Genomic DNA, 5,940 nt, shown 5'->3' on the forward strand with positions numbered 1-5,940 from the left:
TGTGTGTGTGTGTGTGTGTGTGTGTGTGTGTGTGTGTGTGTGTATGTATGTATGTGTGTGTGTGTGCGCGCGCGCGCAACGTATTTCATGAACCACTGGATGAATTTTAATGAAACTCCCAAAGTAACTATCAGTCGTACGTACAGATGATTCACTTGGGACTTTCAATTCAGGGGTTGCAGCCCACCTAGGCCACACCCTACACAGGCTGCAACAGCTGTTTAATGAGATGGTCCAGCCTTAGGATGACCTATATTTAATTATTATTAATATAATATTATTATCTATGTTAGATCATATGCCTTTAGTTGGAACACGTATTCACACATCTTTTCACAGGAGGTGCGACTTTAAAATTCACTGTATTACTGCAAACAGAAATAAATATTAATAATTCCGGTTTAGCTCCAGTATCAGTACTTTTAATTAAATTTTTAGCTACTTTGTTTAACGTCTCATTTCAGCATAAATTTCATCAGCTAAGATGCAAAGCTTGAATTTCAAATCAAATTCTTTGGTCCGTGAATTTCCAAACTACGCCCTTAAAAGAATAAACTTTGCCGTCTTTGTTTTTGTATTTAATCTGCTGACTTTGCAATGAATCCTGGGATATCATTGGCCTTGCAGGGTATTTAGATGTCGCATGAGAAGATACCTACGGGACAAACGAAATGTGCCCAACGTGGGCTGCCACCCCCTGAATCAAGACATCCATGGTCAGTTTCATTCAGGAGGACCACCAGAGCTAATGAACACAAACAGCTACAACTCCATCACTTCTACAGATACTGAGCTTAGATTTGATGTTGTAGTAGTTGAGAGTGATTTCCTGCATCGATAGCATCATGGGGGGGGGGGGGTGGTGGAAGGCTTCTGTGAGGGGATGTGGAGCTGCGCAGGGAGGGCTGCTGCTGATTTTTTATTACCACGAACCGACCATGAGCTTGGAAGCAAATAGTGGAAATTGACTCGGTGCACTATTTAGGATGACATTTTCACCTTTTTATTTTGTTTTCTTTCAGCACTTTGATGTAACGTTTCAAAGGCTGGAGGGTTAGATATCGATGTGCCTTCAGAGGAAATCCATTTACAACTTTCTTTTTTCTGCCTTGAGCAAAATAAAAAACGAAATCCAAGACCGTGCTGTCCTTTCACAGCAGCTCTCAGTATGTTTTAACGTGATCCTAACACTGGAGTCCCCTAAGATCATCCACCTCACATCTAATCCCAACGTTCCTGTGTTTCCTTTTTTTTTTCCCAGCAATGTTTGTTGGACTTATCTGCCTTCTGCTGCTTCACATGTTGGGTTTTAATCCAAATGTCTGATTCTCACACATTTGAACTCTTTATTTATCAGTTTGATCTGGTTCCTTCACTCTCAAATGTTATAGTTTTTAAAAAATAATAATGGAGAGATGGTAGAAGAAAATGACAGGTTTTGTTAATTTTATAAAAACAAGTTGAAACAAAAATCATTAAATAAAATGATTGATATGAACTATGTCTGATTTACTGTTCATTTGAGTCTAATTTTCTGTTTTTGTATTTTTTTATTATTATTTTTGTTAGGTGGATTGATTATTATTCTGCTCTGATGAGCAGGGATGCCACTAGGGGTGGGGAAGTGGGGGTAATTCTTTGAGAAAATGAATAAAATTGTGTTTTAATTTTTTTACAAAAGTTTTTTTCATTGGTTTAACATTAGTTGGACCTCATCAACATAAAAACAAACATTGAGTTTAATAAGGAGTTATAAATACATAATTTTTTAAAAATAAAAATAAAACTTAAAATCCCTGAAAAAAAGGACTGCTGGTCTAAAACAAATATCCTCAACAGGTCACATGTCTAATATTCTTTTATAAATGTAAATTTAAGAGAAGACAAGCTTTAATGAGTTGAGTAGTGACAGAGCATTTGTCAATAAAAAAATAAAAGTATACACGTACAGACGCATCTAAAATGGAATATCGTGAAAAAGTTTTGTGTGTGTGTGTGTGTGTGTGTGTGTGTGTGTGTGTGTGTGTGTGTGTGTGCGCATCGGTTCAGAATGTGAAACTCATTGGATTCATTAACAGTGTGAAAATTCCTTCATTTTTTGTAATTTTGATTATTTTGGTTTACAAATAATACAATTTTAAAATTTCAGTCCCTCAGACAATTAGAATATTACAGCCAGCTTTTTGTACTTTTGTGTGCCAAGAGATGGAAAATACAATCAGCTCCCCACAGATTTGAAAACCAGCACAAATTTTTTTTTAGGATTTTGTGTAAAATCTGAGCTTGTGCGTGTTGCTGTTGCGTGTGTTGACTTTTTTATATAAGCAGATGGCTATGATGATTTTTACACTAAAACAAGATAAAACTAAAAACCATAACTACATAAAATCATAATTTGCACTAGTGATTTTCAGGTACATTTTACTGCTCTAACATCAGGTACAATTGTCAGTATTAAGTAAAATGTACCTACTGCTAAAATTAAGTCGTGAATTTAATAACTTTTACACAATTATTATTAAATTAAAATTTATATCTACATAAATAAATTAAGCAAATAAAATGTCATACTGTATGTGACAATATTTGTATTTACTTGATTTTAATTAAGAAATGGTGAAACAACCACAGAGGCACAATAATTAAAATTAAGTAAATTAAAATATTAACATTTTATTTACTTAATTGCTTAAGCAAATATGACTTATAATTTAATATTAATTGATTAACAATTATTGATTGCGGTGGTAAGTATACATTATTGTGCCTGATATTACAGCAGTAAAATTTACTTGAAAAGTGCTAGTGCAAATCATTACAAGGATTTTACAGTAAATCTCACGTTATTTTTTCGGTGTATGTACTTGTTTTTATTGTTTGTTTGATTTTTTTTTCTATATAGTATTTACTTGCCAAAGGGACTGCAGATGGAAATGAGCTGATAGCGATAATCTGTTTCAGTACATCTTTACTTAATTGAGTTGAAGGTTTTTCTGTACATGGTCTCTGACAAATGAACAAAAACTAAACTTAATAATAATAGCTTATCAGCAGAAAGAAGCATGAAATGCTCTGAAGTTCAGAAAACCCAGTGTCCTGATGGCAGCAGACAGCATTACACCAAAACCCAGAACCGGCTCTTAGCATAGGCGAACTAGGCGGTCGCCCAGAGCGCCATCTGCAGGAGGGACGCCGAACTGCAGAAGAAAAAAAGTGATTATTTGTAATCCCTGTTTGTAACTCTGTTCAGCGCCCCTTTCAACTAGCTTTGTCTTAAAAAACTATGATGAAGTATAACAGGAAAAATAAACTACTCTACCCATAAAACATCCCACCCAAATGCAGCAAACGCCCCCACCCACTCTCTCATTTGATTGACGTTGCACTGACTCGTCCTGCTCTGACGGGGGAGGGGCTGGTAGTGCCTCTCAGGTAGGGGTTTGTGTTGACAAACTCAATAACAAGTCTGTATTTTGTTGTCCCATACATGTCAAACTCTTCAGACGTTTACCTGTATAAAACCCTCAAAAATCTGTAAATTTTGCAAAAAAATCTGGGTAATAAATCTAACTTTGCCGTGGCAGTAGTTTTGTCCCAAATTATTATTTTTCTCTTAATTAATCTAACGATTATTTTTACGATTACTCGATTAGTCTAACGACTATTTTTTTTTGATTCATTAACGATTATTTTTTGTTGATCGAGTAAGCTCATGGTGTTGTCAAGATTTTAATGGAAAAACTCCTCGGTAAACAAGGAGAAAGTGGAGGAAAAGAAACACCTTAATGTTTTTTTTTTTGTTGTTGTTTTGTTTTGTTTGTGAAAGTAACACTGCCCACTGCATGTACAAACATTTCTGCCTGAAGTGTGTAAGTTTCGGTTTCTCTGACGAGGACAACACCGACGCTAACAATCAGAAAGTACCACAGAGACTGTTGCTGCCAACGTTATTATTAAGAATAATAACGTTGCTGCCAACGTTATTATTCTTAATATATTACATTAATGCCAAAAAGCAATATAAGAGGACTTGCGATTCTGCACTTTTCCTCCTGCCTTCATCTTCGAGCAGAACACCAGGATGTTTGTGCTTCAGGTATTCGTTCATTGCGGTAGTGCTGCTATGCTAGGCTAACTCCATTTTACAGAGTCAACAACCAACCAAGCCCTTTTCTTTCGGATTAAAATACTTCAACACTTTTGACGTCTTTGGATGTTTCCTTTGCTGAACTCTGTCATCGGGGTCTTCTTCACGTGTGCTGCTCGGACCGGGTGTCGCCATTTTCTTTGCCTCCTCCTCTTTCGACGTATTCACGTAAAACGACGTGTTGATGGTATGTTGTGCGTGTCGACGTATTTATGCAGTCGACATAACCGGTGACGTCGACTAGTCGTAACAGCACTACATAGCACCTTACACTGTCAAACTTAATTTTAGGGGTTCAAATTGGGGTGAATGGGACATAGTTCGGGTGGGGGGCTTCAACTCGCCTAGGGCACCAAAATGGCTAGAGCCAGCACTGCCAAAACCCATCACTGACTGGAAGCTTCAGTCTGGACTCTGAGCCACTCCACTCTTCCTGGTGAGCTGGATTTCCAAACGACTTTCATCTGAAGAGAGGACATTGGACAACTGAGCTAATCCAGTCATGTAGAAGCCATAACCATCAAAATCACCAGAAATAAAGACTTCAAATAATCCACTCTCTTTGTGTAATGAATCTATGAGTTTCACTGTCTGAGCTGACCAATGAACTTTTTCCATGATATTCAAATTTTTGGAGCCGCACCTGTAAATCAGAAGGTGATTCTCTAACACTTGTCTTGCTGGATTTGTCAACTAACTTCTGAATATTAACATAAATCTCCTGAAAGTCTGTTCTGGTTTTTAGTTTTGGTGCCACCCCTGAATTTTCACTGGTCACCTGTGAAAAAAAAAAACACAACTCTGGAGGTTAGCAGCCATACAGCATCCTCACTGTTCAGACTCGTCTTTGTTTCAGTTTTCTGCAGCATGTACTCTCTATCACTGCAGGACCCAGACTAATGGCTTTTTCATCCTTTATGCCAAGAAGCAGCGAGGTTTCCAAAAGCTCTGTCAGGGTGATTGGGTTAGACGTGCTGCATGAAAAAAACACCAACTCTCCAAAATCATCCTGTGGTGCAGCTCGGCTGCAGCAAGCTGTGCAGGAGCTGCTGCTGCCGACTGACACCTTGCTGATTGATCAGCTGGATACTCAGATGTTAGATATTATTACTGCAACTTTTGGTTGCATCCAGGAGCCTCTTCCCACTTGTTTTTTTCTCATTTATATTTATCAATGTTCTGATTTTCTTAATCCCATGGATGAGATGTTTATCTTTGACTGATGGTGGATTTGAGTTGATCAGAATCTCTTCCGCTGTTGGATTAAATCAGTGACTCGGAGCCAAACGTTCCTCCCTTTCCGTCTCTCTCTCTCTTTTTAAATCAGATACCATCTCAGCATGAAGAGACATTTTGAAAGTGGGGCTTGTAAAAGAAAAGTTTCTGTAACTGATTTTCATACAAAGTTGTTTTCTTGGTCTGTGCTGTCATCTGTTTGACGTCACTTTATTTTCAATGTTGCAGCTAAAAGCATATGGCATGATAGTAAGAGTTTTTTATTTTTATTTTACCCCAAAAGGTTATGAAACAGAGTTGAAAGCATTGCTGTAAACATTTGGGACAAGCAGATGAATCATTTCATTTGTTATCAAGCTTCAAGACATTTTTACACCGTTATGAAAAAAATAATAATAATAATAATAATAATAATAAAAACGACCTGGCTAGTTTTTGTCCTGCGTTTTTTTCTTTTCTTTTTTCTTTTCTTTTTTTTGTTTTTGTTTTTCGTTTCTTTACACACGTGTAGTCCACTAATACAAACACTAAAACAAGTGGTTCAGTTAGGCTGTAGT

The sequence above is a fragment of the Austrofundulus limnaeus genome, unplaced genomic scaffold (genome assembly GCF_001266775.1).
Source record: "Austrofundulus limnaeus strain Quisiro unplaced genomic scaffold, Austrofundulus_limnaeus-1.0 Scaffold18, whole genome shotgun sequence".
Lineage (NCBI taxonomy): Eukaryota > Metazoa > Chordata > Actinopteri > Cyprinodontiformes > Rivulidae > Austrofundulus > Austrofundulus limnaeus.